Raw genomic sequence first — 17,249 nt, 5'->3', positions numbered from 1 at the left:
GTCTTTGTTACTTGGGACCAGTGTATATCTGTGTTACTTGGTGTAAGTGTGTGTCTTTGTTACTTGGTGTAATTGCATGTCTTTGTTACTTGGTGTCAGTGTATGTCAGTGTTACTTGGTGTAAGTATATGTCTTTGTTACTTGGTGTAAGTGTGTGTCTGTCTTACTTGGTGTAAGTGTGTGTCTGTGTTTCTGGGTATCAGTGTATGTCTTTGTTACTTGGTGTCAGTGTATGTCTGTGTTACTTGGTGCAAGTGTGTGTCTGTGTTACTGGGTATCAGTGTATGTCTTTGTTACTTGGTGTCAGTGTATGGCTGTGTTACTTGGTGTAAGTGTGTGTCTGTGTTACTGTGTGTCAGTGTGTGTCTGTGTTACTTGGTGTAAGTGTGTGTCTCTGTTACTTGGTGTCCGTGTGTGTCTGTGTTACTGGGTATCAGTGTCTTTCTTTGTTACTTGGGGTCAGAGTGTGTCTGTGTTACTGGGTATCAGTGTATGTCTTTGCTACTTGGTGTCAGTGTATGTCTGTGTTACTTGGTGTAAGTGTGTGTCTGTGTTACTGGGTATCAGTGTATGTCTTTGTGACTTGGTGTCAGTGTATGTCTTTGTTACTGGGTGTCAGTGTGTGTCTTTGTGACTTAGTGTCAGTGTATGTCTGTGTTACTTGGAGTAAGTGTGTTTCTGTGTTATTTGGTCTCAGTGTATGTCTTTGTTACTTGGTGTCAGTGTATGTCAAAATACTTGGTGCAAGTGTACGTCTTTGTTACTTGGCGTAATTGTCTGTCTTTGTTACTTAGTGTAAGTGTATGTCTTTGTTACTTGTTGTCAGTGTATGTCTTTGTTACTTGGTGTCAGTGTATGTCTGTGTTACTTGGAGTTAGTGTGTGTATGTGTTAAGTTTTGTAAGTGTATGTCTTTGTTACTTGGTGTCAGTGCATGTCTTTGTTACTTGCTGCCAGTGTGTGTCTGTGTTACTTGGTATCAGTGCATGTCTTTGTTACTTGGTGTAATTGTCTGTCTTTGTTACTTTGCGTAAGTGTATGTCTTTGTTACTTGGTGTCAGTGTATGTCTGTGTTCCTTGGTGTAAGTGTGTGTCTTTGTTACTTGGTGTAAGTGTATGTCTTTGTTACTTGGTGTCAGTGCATGACTTTGTTACTTGGTGTCAGCGTGTGTCTGTGTTACTGGGTATCAGTGTATGTCTTTGTGACTTGGTATCAGTGTATGTCTTTGTAACTGGGTGTCAGTGTGTGTCTGTGTTACTGGGTATCAGTGTATGTCTTTGTGACTTGGTATCAGTGTATGTCTTTGTTACTGGGTGTCAGTGTGTGTCTGTGTTCCTGGGTATGAGTGTATGTCTTTGTGACTTGGTGTCAGTGTATGTCTTTGTTACTGGGTGTCAGTGTTTATCTTTGTGACTTGGTGTCAGTGTATGTCTTTGTTACTTGGTGGAAGTGTGTTTCTGTGATACTGGGTATCAGTGTATGTCTTTGTTACTTAGTGTCAGTGTATGTCTGTGTTACCTGGTGTAAGTGTGTTTCTGTGTATCAGTGTATGTCTTTGTTACTTGGTGTCCGTGTGTGTCTGTGTTACTGGGTGTCAGTGTATGTCTTTGTTACTTGGTGTCCGTGTATGTCTGTGTTGCATGGTGTAAGTGTGTGCCTGTGTGACTGGGTATCAGTGTATGTCTTTGTGACTTGATGTCAGTGTATGTCTTTGTTACTTGGTGTAAGTGTGTGAGTGTGTTACTGGGAATCAGTGTCTGTCTTTGTTACTTGGTGTAAGTGTGTGTCTGTGTTACTGGGTATCAGTGTATGTCTTTGTTACTTGGTGTCCGTGTATGTCTCTGTTGCATGGTATAAGTGTGTGCCTGTGTGACTGGGTATCAGTGTATGTCTTTGTGACTTGGTATCAGTGTATGTCTTTTTTACTGGGTGTCAGTGTGTATCTTTGTGACTTGGTGTCAGTGTTTGTCTTTGTTACTTGGTGTCAGTGTATGTCAAAATACTTGTTGTAAGTGTATGTCTTTGTTAATTGGTGTCAGTGTATGTCTTTGTAACTTGGTGTCAGTGTCTGTCTTTGTTACTTGGTGTCAGTGTCTGTCTGTGTTACTTGGTGTAAGTGTGTGTCTTTGTTACTTGGTGTCAGTGTGTGTCTGTGTTACTGTGTATCAGTGTATGTCTTTGTGACTTGGTATCAGTGTATGTCTTTGTTACTGTTTATTAATGTTTCTCTGTGTTACTGGGTGTCAGTGTGTGTTTGTTTGTGTTACTGAGTATCAGTGTATGTCTTTGTTACTTGGTGTAAGTTTGTGTCTGTGTTACTGGGTATCAGTGTCTGTCTTTGTTACTTGGTGCAAGTGTGTGTCTTTGTTACTTGGTGTTATTGTATGTCTTTGTTACTTTGTGTAAGTGTGTGTCTGTGTTACTTGGTGTAAGTGTGTGTCTGTGTTCCTGGGTAACATTGTATGTCTTTGTTACTTGGTGTCAGTGTATGTCTGTGTTAGTTGTTGGAAGTGTGTGTCTGTGTTACTGGGTGTCAGTGAATGTCTTTGTTACTTGGTGTCAGTGTATGTCTGTGTTACTAGGTGTAAGTGTGTGTCTGTGTTACTGGGTGTCAGTGTGTGGCTGTGTTACATGGTGTAAGTGTGTGTCTTTGTTACTTGGTGTCCGTGTGTGTCTGTGTTACTGGGTGTAAGTGCCAGTCTTTGTTACTTGGGACCAGTGTATATCTGTGTTACTTGGTGTAAGTGTGTGTCTTTGTTACTTGGTGTAATTGCATGTCTTTGTTACTTGGTGTCAGTGTATGTCAGTGTTACTTGGTGTAAGTATATGTCTTTGTTACTTGGTGTAAGTGTGTGTCTGTCTTACTTGGTGTAAGTGTGTGTCTGTGTTTCTGGGTATCAGTGTATGTCTTTGTTACTTGGTGTCAGTGTATGTCTGTGTTACTTGGTGCAAGTGTGTGTCTGTGTTACTGGGTATCAGTGTATGTCTTTGTTACTTGGTGTCAGTGTATGGCTGTGTTACTTGGTGTAAGTGTGTGTCTGTGTTACTGTGTGTCAGTGTGTGTCTGTGTTACTTGGTGTAAGTGTGTGTCTCTGTTACTTGGTGTCCGTGTGTGTCTGTGTTACTGGGTATCAGTGTCTTTCTTTGTTACTTGGGGTCAGAGTGTGTCTGTGTTACTGGGTATCAGTGTATGTCTTTGCTACTTGGTGTCAGTGTATGTCTGTGTTACTTGGTGTAAGTGTGTGTCTGTGTTACTGGGTATCAGTGTATGTCTTTGTGACTTGGTGTCAGTGTATGTCTTTGTTACTGGGTGTCAGTGTGTGTCTTTGTGACTTAGTGTCAGTGTATGTCTGTGTTACTTGGAGTAAGTGTGTTTCTGTGTTATTTGGTCTCAGTGTATGTCTTTGTTACTTGGTGTCAGTGTATGTCAAAATACTTGGTGCAAGTGTACGTCTTTGTTACTTGGCGTAATTGTCTGTCTTTGTTACTTAGTGTTAGTGTATGTCTTTGTTACTTGTTGTCAGTGTATGTCTTTGTTACTTGGTGTCAGTGTATGTCTGTGTTACTTGGAGTTAGTGTGTGTATGTGTTAAGTTTTGTAAGTGTATGTCTTTGTTACTTGGTGTCAGTGCATGTCTTTGTTACTTGCTGCCAGTGTGTGTCTGTGTTACTTGGTATCAGTGCATGTCTTTGTTACTTGGTGTAATTGTCTGTCTTTGTTACTTTGCGTAAGTGTATGTCTTTGTTACTTGGTGTCAGTGTATGTCTGTGTTCCTTGGTGTAAGTGTGTGTCTTTGTTACTTGGTGTAAGTGTATGTCTTTGTTACTTGGTGTCAGTGCATGACTTTGTTACTTGGTGTCAGCGTGTGTCTGTGTTACTGGGTATCAGTGTATGTCTTTGTGACTTGGTATCAGTGTATGTCTTTGTAACTGGGTGTCAGTGTGTGTCTGTGTTACTGGGTATCAGTGTATGTCTTTGTGACTTGGTATCAGTGTATGTCTTTGTTACTGGGTGTCAGTGTGTGTCTGTGTTCCTGGGTATGAGTGTATGTCTTTGTGACTTGGTGTCAGTGTATGTCTTTGTTACTGGGTGTCAGTGTTTATCTTTGTGACTTGGTGTCAGTGTATGTCTTTGTTACTTGGTGGAAGTGTGTTTCTGTGATACTGGGTATCAGTGTATGTCTTTGTTACTTAGTGTCAGTGTATGTCTGTGTTACCTGGTGTAAGTGTGTTTCTGTGTATCAGTGTATGTCTTTGTTACTTGGTGTCCGTGTGTGTCTGTGTTACTGGGTGTCAGTGTATGTCTTTGTTACTTGGTGTCCGTGTATGTCTGTGTTGCATGGTGTAAGTGTGTGCCTGTGTGACTGGGTATCAGTGTATGTCTTTGTGACTTGATGTCAGTGTATGTCTTTGTTACTTGGTGTAAGTGTGTGAGTGTGTTACTGGGAATCAGTGTCTGTCTTTGTTACTTGGTGTAAGTGTGTGTCTGTGTTACTGGGTATCAGTGTATGTCTTTGTTACTTGGTGTCCGTGTATGTCTCTGTTGCATGGTATAAGTGTGTGCCTGTGTGACTGGGTATCAGTGTATGTCTTTGTGACTTGGTATCAGTGTATGTCTTTTTTACTGGGTGTCAGTGTGTATCTTTGTGACTTGGTGTCAGTGTTTGTCTTTGTTACTTGGTGTCAGTGTATGTCAAAATACTTGTTGTAAGTGTATGTCTTTGTTAATTGGTGTCAGTGTATGTCTTTGTAACTTGGTGTCAGTGTCTGTCTTTGTTACTTGGTGTCAGTGTCTGTCTGTGTTACTTGGTGTAAGTGTATGTCTTTGTTACTTGGTGTCCGTGTGTGTCTGTGTTACTGGGTGTCAGTGTATGTCTTTGTTACTTGGTGTCCGTGTATGTCTGTGTTGCATGGTGTAAGTGTGTGCCTGTGTGACTGGGTATCAGTGTATGTCTTTGTGACTTGATGTCAGTGTATGTCTTTGTTACTTGGTGTAAGTGTGTGAGTGTGTTACTGGGAATCAGTGTCTGTCTTTGTTACTTGGTGTAAGTGTGTGTCTGTGTTACTGGGTATCAGTGTATGTCTTTGTTACTTGGTGTCCGTGTATGTCTCTGTTGCATGGTATAAGTGTGTGCCTGTGTGACTGGGTATCAGTGTATGTCTTTGTGACTTGGTATCAGTGTATGTCTTTTTTACTGGGTGTCAGTGTGTATCTTTGTGACTTGGTGTCAGTGTTTGTCTTTGTTACTTGGTGTCAGTGTATGTCAAAATACTTGTTGTAAGTGTATGTCTTTGTTAATTGGTGTCAGTGTATGTCTTTGTAACTTGGTGTCAGTGTCTGTCTTTGTTACTTGGTGTCAGTGTCTGTCTGTGTTACTTGGTGTAAGTGTGTGTCTTTGTTACTTGGTGTCAGTGTGTGTCTGTGTTACTGTGTATCAGTGTATGTCTTTGTGACTTGGTATCAGTGTATGTCTTTGTTACTGTTTATTAATGTTTCTCTGTGTTACTGGGTGTCAGTGTGTGTTTGTTTGTGTTACTGAGTATCAGTGTATGTCTTTGTTACTTGGTGTAAGTTTGTGTCTGTGTTACTGGGTATCAGTGTCTGTCTTTGTTACTTGGTGCAAGTGTGTGTCTTTGTTACTTGGTGTTATTGTATGTCTTTGTTACTTTGTGTAAGTGTGTGTCTGTGTTACTTGGTGTAAGTGTGTGTCTGTGTTCCTGGGTAACATTGTATGTCTTTGTTACTTGGTGTCAGTGTATGTCTGTGTTAGTTGTTGGAAGTGTGTGTCTGTGTTACTGGGTGTCAGTGAATGTCTTTGTTACTTGGTGTCAGTGTATGTCTGTGTTACTAGGTGTAAGTGTGTGTCTGTGTTACTGGGTGTCAGTGTGTGGCTGTGTTACATGGTGTAAGTGTGTGTCTTTGTTACTTGGTGTCCGTGTGTGTCTGTGTTACTGGGTGTAAGTGCCAGTCTTTGTTACTTGGGACCAGTGTATATCTGTGTTACTTGGTGTAAGTGTGTGTCTTTGTTACTTGGTGTAATTGCATGTCTTTGTTACTTGGTGTCAGTGTATGTCAGTGTTACTTGGTGTAAGTATATGTCTTTGTTACTTGGTGTAAGTGTGTGTCTGTCTTACTTGGTGTAAGTGTGTGTCTGTGTTTCTGGGTATCAGTGTATGTCTTTGTTACTTGGTGTCAGTGTATGTCTGTGTTACTTGGTGCAAGTGTGTGTCTGTGTTACTGGGTATCAGTGTATGTCTTTGTTACTTGGTGTCAGTGTATGGCTGTGTTACTTGGTGTAAGTGTGTGTCTGTGTTACTGTGTGTCAGTGTGTGTCTGTGTTACTTGGTGTAAGTGTGTGTCTCTGTTACTTGGTGTCCGTGTGTGTCTGTGTTACTGGGTATCAGTGTCTTTCTTTGTTACTTGGGGTCAGAGTGTGTCTGTGTTACTGGGTATCAGTGTATGTCTTTGCTACTTGGTGTCAGTGTATGTCTGTGTTACTTGGTGTAAGTGTGTGTCTGTGTTACTGGGTATCAGTGTATGTCTTTGTGACTTGGTGTCAGTGTATGTCTTTGTTACTGGGTGTCAGTGTGTGTCTTTGTGACTTAGTGTCAGTGTATGTCTGTGTTACTTGGAGTAAGTGTGTTTCTGTGTTATTTGGTCTCAGTGTATGTCTTTGTTACTTGGTGTCAGTGTATGTCAAAATACTTGGTGCAAGTGTACGTCTTTGTTACTTGGCGTAATTGTCTGTCTTTGTTACTTAGTGTAAGTGTATGTCTTTGTTACTTGTTGTCAGTGTATGTCTTTGTTACTTGGTGTCAGTGTATGTCTGTGTTACTTGGAGTTAGTGTGTGTATGTGTTAAGTTTTGTAAGTGTATGTCTTTGTTACTTGGTGTCAGTGCATGTCTTTGTTACTTGCTGCCAGTGTGTGTCTGTGTTACTTGGTATCAGTGCATGTCTTTGTTACTTGGTGTAATTGTCTGTCTTTGTTACTTTGCGTAAGTGTATGTCTTTGTTAATTGGTGTCAGTGTATGTCTGTGTTCCTTGGTGTAAGTGTGTGTCTTTGTTACTTGGTGTAAGTGTATGTCTTTGTTACTTGGTGTCAGTGCATGACTTTGTTACTTGGTGTCAGCGTGTGTCTGTGTTACTGGGTATCAGTGTATGTCTTTGTGACTTGGTATCAGTGTATGTCTTTGTAACTGGGTGTCAGTGTGTGTCTGTGTTACTGGGTATCAGTGTATGTCTTTGTGACTTGGTATCAGTGTATGTCTTTGTTACTGGGTGTCAGTGTGTGTCTGTGTTCCTGGGTATGAGTGTATGTCTTTGTGACTTGGTGTCAGTGTATGTCTTTGTTACTGGGTGTCAGTGTTTATCTTTGTGACTTGGTGTCAGTGTATGTCTTTGTTACTTGGTGGAAGTGTGTTTCTGTGATACTGGGTATCAGTGTATGTCTTTGTTACTTAGTGTCAGTGTATGTCTGTGTTACCTGGTGTAAGTGTGTTTCTGTGTATCAGTGTATGTCTTTGTGACTTGGTGTCATTGTTTGTCTTTGTTACTGGGTGTCAGTGTGTGTCTTTGTGACTTGGTGTCCGTGTATGTCTGTGTTACGGGGGGTCAGTGTATGTCTGTGTTACTGGGGGTCAGGGTGTGTTTCTAACTGGGAGTCAGAGTGTGTCTGTGTTACTGGGTTTCAATGTATGTCTTTGTTACTTGGTGTAAGTGTATGTCTTTGTTACTTGGGTTCAGTGTATGTGTTTGTGACTTTGTGTCAGTGTGTGTCTGTGTTACTGGGTATCAGTGTTTGTGTTTGTGACTTGTTGTCAGTGTATGTCTTTGTTACTGGGTGTCAGTGTATGTCTTTGTTACTTGGTGTATGTGTATGTCGAAATATTTGGTGTAATGTATGTCTGTGTTACTCGGTGTAAGTGTATGTCTTTGTTACTGGGTGTCAGTGTGTGTCTGTGTTCCTGGGTATGAGTGCATGTGTTTGTGACTTGGTGTCAGTGTATGTCTTTGTTACTGGGTGTCAGTGTATGTCTTTGTTACTTGGTGTAAGCGTATGTCAAAATTCTTGGTGTAAGTGTATGTCTGTGTTACCAGGAGCAAGTTTATGTCTTTGTTACTTGGTGTAAGTGTATGTCTTTGTTACTGGGTGTCAGTGTGTGTCTGTGTTCCTGGGTATCACTGTATGTCTTTGTGACTTGGTGTCAGTGTATGTCTTTGTTACTGGGTGTCAGTGTGTGTCTGTTTGACTTGGTGTCAGTGTATGTCTTTGTTACTTGGTGTTAGTGTGTGTCTGTGATACTGGGTATCAGTGTATGTCTTTGTTACTTGGTGTCAGTGTATGTCTGTGTTACTTGGTCTAAGTGTGTGTCTGTGTATCAGTGTATGTCTTTGTGACTTGGTGACAGTGTATGTCTTTGTTACTGGGTGTCAGTGTGTGTCTTTGTGACTTGGTGTCAGTGCTTGTCTGTGTTACCGGGTGTAAGTGTGTGTCTGTGTTACTGGGTGTCAGTGTGTGTTTCTAACTGGGTGTCAGTGTGTGTCTGTGTTACTGGGTATCAGTGTATGTCTTTGTTACATGGTGTAAGTGTATGTCTTTGTTACTTGGTGTCAGTGTCTGTGTTTGTGACTTGGTGTCAGTGTATGTCTTTGTTACTTGGTGTCAGTGCATGTCTTTGTTACTTGGTGTAAGTGTAAGTCAAAATACTTGGTGTAAGTGTATATCTTTGTTACTTGGTGTAAGTGTGTCTCTGTGTTACTTGGTGTAAGTGTATGTCTTTGTTACTTGGTGTAAGTGTGTGTCTGTGTTACTGGGTATCAGTGTCTGTCTTTGTTACTTGTTGTCAGTGTATGTCTTTGTTACTGGGTGTCAGTGCGTGTCTGTGTTACTTGGTGTCAGTGTATGTCTTTGTTACTGTGTATCAGTGGTTCCCTGTGTTACTGGGTGTCAGTGTGTGTCTTTGTTACTTGGTGTAAGTGTGTGTCTGTGTTCCTGCGTATCAGTTTATGTCTTTGTTACTTGGTGTCAGTGCATGTCTTTGTTACTGGGTGTCAGTGTGTGTCTGTGTTCCTGGGTATCACTGTATGTCTTTGTGACTTGGTGTCAGTGTATGTCTTTGTTACTGGGTGTCAGTGTATGTCTGTGTGACTTGGTGTCAGTGTATGTCTTTGTTACTTGGTGTTTGTGTGTGTCTGTGATACTGGGTATCAGTGTATGTCTTTTTTACTTGGTGTCAGTGTATGTCTGTGTTACTTGGTCTAAGTGTGTGTCTGTGTATCAGTGTATGTCTTTGTGACTTGGTGACAGTGTATGTCTTTGTTACTGGGTGTCAGTGTGTGTCTTTGTGTTTTGGTGTCAGTGCTTGTCTGTGTTACCGGGTGTAAGTGTGTGTCTGTGTTACTGGGTGTCAGTGTGTGTTTCTAACTGGGTGTCAGTGTGTGTCTGTGTTACTGGGTATCAGTGTATGTCTTTGTTACATGGTGTAAGTGTATGTCTTTGTTACTTGGTGTCAGTGTATGTGTTTGTGACTTGGTGTCAGTGTATGTCTTTGTTACTGGGTGTCAGTGCATGTCTTTGTTACTTGGTGTAAGTGTAAGTCAAAATACTTGGTGTAAGTGTATGTCTTTGTTACTTGGTGTAAGTGTGTGTCTGTGTTACTTGGTGTAAGTGTATGTCTTTGTTACTTGGTGTAAGTGTGTGTCTGTGTTACTGGGTATCAGTGTCTGTCTTTGTTACTTGTTGTCAGCGTATGTCTTTGTTACTGGGTGTCAGTGCGTGTCTGTGTTACTTGGTGTCAGTGTCTGTCTTTGTTACTGTGTATCAGTGGTTCTCTGTGTTACTGGGTGTCAGTTTTTGTCTTTGTTACTTGGTGTAAGTGTGTGTCTGTGTTCCTGCGTATCAGTTTATGTCTTTGTTACTTGGTGTCAGTGCATGTCTTTGTTACTTGGTGTAAGTGTGTGTCTTTGTTACTGGGTATCAGTGTCTGTCTTTGTTACTTGGTGTAAGTGTGTGTCTGTGTTACTGGGTATCAGTGTATGTCTTTGTTACTTGGTGTCAGTGTATGTTTTTGTTACTTGGTGTAATTGTCTGTCTTTGTTACTTGGTGTAAGTGTCTGTCTTTGTTACTTGGTGCAAGTGTGTGTCTGTGTTACTGCGTATCAGTTTATGTCTTTGTTACTTGGTGTCAGTGTCTGTCTTTGTGATTTGTTGTCAGTGTATGTCTTTGTTCCTGGGTGTCAGTGCGTGTCTGTGTTACTTGGTGTCAGTGTATGTCTTTGTTACTGTGTATCAGTGGTTCTCTGTGTTACTGGGTGTCAGTGTGTGTTTGTTTGTGTTACTGGGTGTCAGTGTGTGTCTGTGACACTAGGTGTCAGTATTTAGTTTAGTTTAGAGATACAGCACTTCAACAGGCCCTTCGGCCCACCAAGTCTGTGCCGACCATCAACCACCCTTTTATACTAATCCTACACTAATCCCGTATTCCTATCACATCCCCACCTGCCCCAATATATTTCCCTACCACCTACCTATACAATAGTCAATTCATGATGGCCAATTAATCTATCAAACTGCAAGTCTGTGGCATGTGGGAGGAAACCGGAGCCGCCGGAGGAAACTCACGCATGCACAGGGAGAACTTGCAAACTCCGCACAGGCAGTACACATAATCGAACACGGGTCCCTGGAGCTGTGAGGCTGCGGTGCTAACCACCGCGCCCCCGCCCCCCCCCCCCCCCCCCAGTGTGTGCCTGTGTTACTGGGTATCAGTGTTTGTCTTTGTTACTTTGAGTCAGTGTGTTTGTTTGTCTTACTGGCTGTCAGTGTGTGTCTGTGTTACTTGGTGTAAGTGTGTGTCTTTGTTACTTGGTGTCCGTGTGTGTCTGTGTTACTGGGTGTCAGTGCATGTCTTTGTTACTGGGTGTCAGTGTATGTCTTTGTTACTTGGTGTAAGTGTGTGTCTGTGTTACTGGGTAACAGTGTATGTCTTTGTTACTGGGTATCAATGTATGTCTTTGTTTCTGGGTGTCAGTGTGTGTCTGTGTTCCTGGGTATCAGTGTATGTCTTTGTGACTTGGTGTCGGTGTATGTCTTTGTTACTGGGTGTCAGTGTGTATCTTTGTGACTTGGTGTCAGTGTATGTCTTTGTTACTTGGTGTAAGTGTGTGTCTGTGATACTGGGTATCATTGTATGTCTTTGTTACTTGGTGTCAGTGTATGTCTGTGTTACCTGGTGTACGTGTGTGTCTGTGTATCAGTGAATGTCTTTGTGACTTGGTTTCAGTGTATGTCTTTGTTACTTGGTGTCAGTGTGTGTCTTTGTGACTTGGTGTCAGAGTATGTCTGTGTTACGGGGGGTCAGTGTGTGTCTGTGTTACTGGGGGTCAGTGTGTGTTTCTAACTGGGAGTCAGTGTGTGTCTGTGTTACTGGGTATCAGTGTATGTCTTTGTTACTTGGTGTAAGCGTATGTCTTTGTTACTTGGGTTCAGTGTATGTGTTTGTGACTTGGTGTCAGTGTATGTCTTTGTTACTGGGTGCCAGTGTATGTCTTTGTTACTTGGTGTATGTGTAAGTCAAAATACTTGGTGTATGTGTATGTCTGTGTTACTTGGTGTATGTGTATGTCTTTGTTACTTGGTGTAAGTGTGTGTCTGTGTTAAAACGTATCAGTGTATGTCTTTGTTACTTGGAATAAGTGTTAGTCAAAATAATTGGTGTAAGAGGATGTCTGTGTTACTTGGTGTAAGTGTATGTCTGTGTTACTTGGTGTAAGTATGTGTCTGTGTTTCGGAGAATGTCTTTGTGACGTGGTGCCAGTGTATGTCTTTGTTACTGGGTGTCAGTGTGTGTCTTTGTGACTTGGTGTCAGTGTATGTCTGTGTTACTGTGGGTCAGTGTGTGTCTGTGTTACTTGGCGTCAGTGTTTGTTTCTAACTGGGTGTCAGTGTGTGTCAGTGTTACTGGGTTTCAGTGTATGTCTTTGTTACTTGGTGTAAGTGTATGACTTTGTTACTTGGTGTCAGTGTATGTGTTTGTGACATGGTGTAAGTGTAAGTCAAAATACTTTGTGTAAGAGTATGTCTCTGTTACTTGGTGTAAGTGCATGTCTTTGTTACTTGGTGTAAGTGTGTGTCTGCGTTACTGGGTATCAGTGTCTGTCTTTGTTACTTGGTGTAAGTGTGTGTCTGTGTTACTGGGTTTCAGTGTATGTCTTTGTTACTTGGTGACAGTGTATGTGTTTGTTACTTGGTGTAATTGTCTGTCGTTGTTACTTGTTGTAAGTGTATGTCTTTGTTACTTGGTGTCCGTGTATGTCTTTGTTACTGGGTGTCTGTGTGTGTCTGCGTTACTGGGTGTCAGTGTGTGTTTGTTTTTGTTACTGGGTGTCAGTGTGTGTCTGTGACACTAGGTGTCAGTATTTAGTTTAGTTTGGTGATGAAGCACTTGAACAGGCCCTTCGGCCCACCGAGACTGTGCCGACCATCAACCACACATTTATACTAATCCTACACTAATCCCGTATTCCTATCACATCCCCACCTGTCCCTGTATATTTCCCTACCACCTCCCTATACTAGGAGCAATTTATGAAGGCCAATTAACCTATCAACCTGCAAGTCTTTGGCATGTGGGAGGAAACCGGATGACCCGGAGGAAACTCACGCAGACGCAGGGAGAACTTGCAAACTCCGCACAGGCAGTAACCAGAATCGAACCCGGGTCCCTGGATCAGTGAGACTGCGGTGCTAACCACTGCGCCAATGTGCCCCCCCCCCCCACCACGCCCCCAGTGTGTGCCTGTGTTACTGGGTATCAGTGTATGTCTTTGTTACATGGTGTAAGTGTGTGTCTGTCTTACTGGGTATCAGTGTTTGTCTTTGTTACTTGGTGTCAGTGTATGTCAAAATACTTGTTGTAAGTGTATGTCTTTGTTACTTGGTGTAATTGTCTGTCTTTGTTACTTGGTGTCCGTGTGTGTCTGTGTTACTGGGTGTCAGTGTATGTCTTTGTTACTTGGTGTCCGTGTATGTCTGTGTTGCATGGTGTAAGTGTGTGCCTGTGTGACTGGGTATCAGTGTATGTCTTTGTGACTTGATGTCAGTGTATGTCTTTGTTACTTGGTGTAAGTGTGTGAGTGTGTTACTGGGAATCAGTGTCTGTCTTTGTTACTTGGTGTAAGTGTGTGTCTGTGTTACTGGGTATCAGTGTATGTCTTTGTTACTTGGTGTCCGTGTATGTCTCTGTTGCATGGTATAAGTGTGTGCCTGTGTGACTGGGTATCAGTGTATGTCTTTGTGACTTGGTATCAGTGTATGTCTTTTTTACTGGGTGTCAGTGTGTATCTTTGTGACTTGGTGTCAGTGTATGTCTTTGTTACTTGGTGTCAGTGTATGTCAAAATACTTTCGGGAAGTGTATGTCTTTGTTACTTGGTGTAATTGTCTGTCTTTGTTAATTGGTGTCAGTGTATGTCTTTGTAACCTGGTGTCAGTGTCTGTCTTTGTTACTTGGTGTCAGTGTCTGTCTGTGTTACTTGGTGTAAGTGTGTGTCTTTGTTACTTGGTGTCAGTGTGTGTCTGTGTTACTGTGTATCAGTGTATGTCTTTGTGACTTGGTATCAGTGTATGTCTTTGTTACTGTTTATTAATGTTTCTCTGTGTTACTGGGTGTCAGTGTGTGTTTGTTTGTGTTACTGAGTATCAGTGTATGTCTTTGTTACTTGGTGTAAGTTTGTGTCTGTGTTACTGGGTATCAGTGTCTGTCTTTGTTACTTGGTGCATGTGTGTGTCTTTGTTACTTGGTGTTATTGTATGTCTTTGTTACTTTGTGTAAGTGTGTGTCTGTGTTACTTGGTGTAAGTGTGTGTCTGTGTTCCTGGGTAACATTGTATGTCTTTGTTACTTGGTGTCAGTGTATGTCTGTGTTAGTTGTTGGAAGTGTGTGTCTGTGTTACTGGGTGTCAGTGAATGTCTTTGTTACTTGGTGTCAGTGTATGTCTGTGTTACTAGGTGTAAGTGTGTGTCTGTGTTACTGGGTGTCAGTGTCTGTCTGTGTTACTTGGTGTAAGTGTGTGTCTTTGTTACTTGGTGTCAGTGTGTGTCTGTGTTACTGTGTATCAGTGTATGTCTTTGTGACTTGGTATCAGTGTATGTCTTTGTTACTGTTTATTAATGTTTCTCTGTGTTACTGGGTGTCAGTGTGTGTTTGTTTGTGTTACTGAGTATCAGTGTATGTCTTTGTTACTTGGTGTAAGTTTGTGTCTGTGTTACTGGGTATCAGTGTCTGTCTTTGTTACTTGGTGCAAGTGTGTGTCTTTGTTACTTGGTGTTATTGTATGTCTTTGTTACTTTGTGTAAGTGTGTGTCTGTGTTACTTGGTGTAAGTGTGTGTCTGTGTTCCTGGGTAACATTGTATGTCTTTGTTACTTGGTGTCAGTGTATGTCTGTGTTAGTTGTTGGAAGTGTGTGTCTGTGTTACTGGGTGTCAGTGAATGTCTTTGTTACTTGGTGCAAGTGTATGTCTGTGTTACTAGGTGTAAGTGTGTGTCTGTGTTACTGGGTGTCAGTGTGTGGCTGTGTTACATGGTGTAAGTGTGTGTCTTTGTTACTTGGTGTCCGTGTGTGTGTGTGTTACTGGGTGTAAGTGCCAGTCTTTGTTACTTGGGACCAGTGTATATCTGTGTTACTTGGTGTAAGTGTGTGTCTTTGTTACTTGGTGTAATTGCATGTCTTTGTTACTTGGTGTCAGTGTATGTCAGTGTTACTTGGTGTAAGTATATGTCTTTGTTACTTGGTGTAAGTGTGTGTCTGTCTTACTTGGTGTAAGTGTGTGTCTGTGTTTCTGGGTATCAGTGTATGTCTTTGTTACTTGGTGTCAGTGTATGTCTGTGTTACTTGGTGCAAGTGTGTGTCTGTGTTACTGGGTATCAGTGTATGTCTTTGTTACTTGGTGTCAGTGTGTAGCTGTGTTACTTGGTGTAAGTGTGTGTCTGTGTTACTGTGTGTCAGTGTGTGTCTGTGTTACTTGGTGTAAGTGTGTGTCTCTGTTACTTGGTGTCCGTGTGTGTCTGTGTTACTGGGTATCAGTGTCTTTCTTTGTTACTTGGGGTCAGAGTGTGTCTGTGTTACTGGGTATCAGTGTATGTCTTTGCTACTTGGTGTCAGTGTATGTCTGTGTTACTTGGTGTAAGTGTGTGTCTGTGTTACTGGGTATCAGTGTATGTCTTTGTGACTTGGTGTCAGTGTATGTCTTTGTTACTGGGTGTCAGTGTGTGTCTTTGTGACTTAGTGTCAGTGTATGTCTGTGTTACTTGGAGTAAGTGTGTTTCTGTGTTATTTGGTCTCAGTGTATGTCTTTGTTACTTGGTGTCAGTGTATGTCAAAATACTTGGTGCAAGTGTACGTCTTTGTTACTTGGCGTAATTGTCTGTCTTTGTTACTTAGTGTAAGTGTATGTCTTTGTTACTTGTTGTCAGTGTATGTCTTTGTTACTTGGTGTCAGTGTATGTCTGTGTTACTTGGAGTTAGTGTGTGTATGTGTTAAGTTTTGTAAGTGTATGTCTTTGTTACTTGGTGTCAGTGCATGTCTTTGTTACTTGCTGCCAGTGTGTGTCTGTGTTACTTGGTATCAGTGCATGTCTTTGTGACTTGGTATCAGTGTATGTCTTTGTTACTGGATGTCAGTGTGTGTCTTTGTGACTTGGTATCAGTGTATGTCTTTGTTACTGGGTGTCAGTGTGTTTCTGTGTTACTGGGTACCAGTGTATGTCTTTGTGACTTGGTATCAGTGTATGTCTTTGTTACTGGGTGTCAGTGTGTGTCTGTGTTCCTGGGTATCAGTGTATGTTTTTGTGACTTGGTGTCAGTGTATGTCTTTGTTACTGGGATTCAGTGTGTGTCTTTGTGACTTGGTGTCAGTGTATGTCTTTGTTGCTCGGTGTCAGTGTGTGTCTGCGATACTGGGTATCAGTGTATGTCTTTGTTACTTGGTGTCAGTGTATGTCTCTGTTACGATGTGTAAGTGTGTGTCTGTGTTACTGGGTGTCAGTGTGTGTCTGTGTTACATGGTGTAAGTGTGTGTCTTTGTTACTTGGTGTCCGTGTGTGTCTGTGTTACTGGGTGTCAGTGCCTGTCTTTGTTACTTGGGACCAGTGTATATCTGTGTTATTTGGTGTAAGTGTGTGTCTTTGTTACTTGGTGTAAATGTATGTCTTTGTTACTTGGTGTCAGTGTATGTCTGTGTTACCTGTTGTAAGTGTATGTCTTTGTTACTTAGTGTAAGTGTGTGTCTGTGTTACTTGGTGCAAGTGTGTGTCTGTGTTCCTGGGTATCAGTGTATGTCTTTGTTACTTGGTGTCAGTGTATGTCTGTGTTACTTGGTGTAAGTGTGTGTCTGTGTTACTGGGTGTCAGTGTCTGTCTGTGTTACTTGGTGTAAGTGTGTGTCTTTGTTACTTGGTGTCCGTGTTTGTCTGTGTTACTGGGTGTCAGTGTATGTCTTTGGTCCTGGGTGTCAGTGTATGTCTTTGATACTTGATGTAAGTGTGTGTCTGTGTTACTGGGTATCAGTGTCTTTCTTTGTTACTTGGTGTAAGAGTGTGTCTGTGTTACTGGGTATCAGTGTATGTCTTTGTTACTTGGTGTCAGTGTATGTCTGTGTTACTTGGTGTACGTGTGTGTCTGTGTTACTGTGTGTCAGTGTATGTCTTTGTGACTTGATGTCAGTGTATGTCTTTGTTACTGGGTGTCAGTGTATGTTTTTGTGACTTGATGTCAGTGTATGTCGTTGTTACTTGGTGTAAGTGTGTGTCTGTGTTACTTGGTGTAAGTGTGTGTCTGTGTTACTGGGTATCAGTGTCTTTCTTTGTTACTTGGTGTAAGAGTGTGTCTGTGTTACTGGGTATCAGTGTATGTCTTTGTTACTTGGTGTCAGTGTATGTCTGTGTTACTTGGTGTACGTGTGTGTCTGTGTTACTGGGTGTCAGTGTATGTCTTTGTGACTTGATGTCAGTGTATGTCTTTGTTACTGGGTGTCAGTGTATGTCTTTGTGACTTGATGTCAGTGTATGTCTTTGTTACTTGGTGTAAGTGTGTGTCTGTGTTACTTGGTGTAAGTGTGTGTCTGTGTTCCTGGGTATCAGCGTATGTCTTTGTTACTTGGTGTCAGTGTATGTCTGTGTTACTAGGTGCAACTGTGTGTCTGTGTTACTGGGTATCAGTGTATGTCTTTGTTACTTGGTGTCAGTGTATG

Source organism: Heterodontus francisci, unplaced genomic scaffold (genome assembly GCF_036365525.1).
Source record: "Heterodontus francisci isolate sHetFra1 unplaced genomic scaffold, sHetFra1.hap1 HAP1_SCAFFOLD_97, whole genome shotgun sequence".
NCBI classification, from domain to species: domain Eukaryota; kingdom Metazoa; phylum Chordata; class Chondrichthyes; order Heterodontiformes; family Heterodontidae; genus Heterodontus; species Heterodontus francisci.
The sequence above is the reverse complement of the archived record's forward strand: the minus strand, read 5'-3'. Positions refer to the sequence as shown.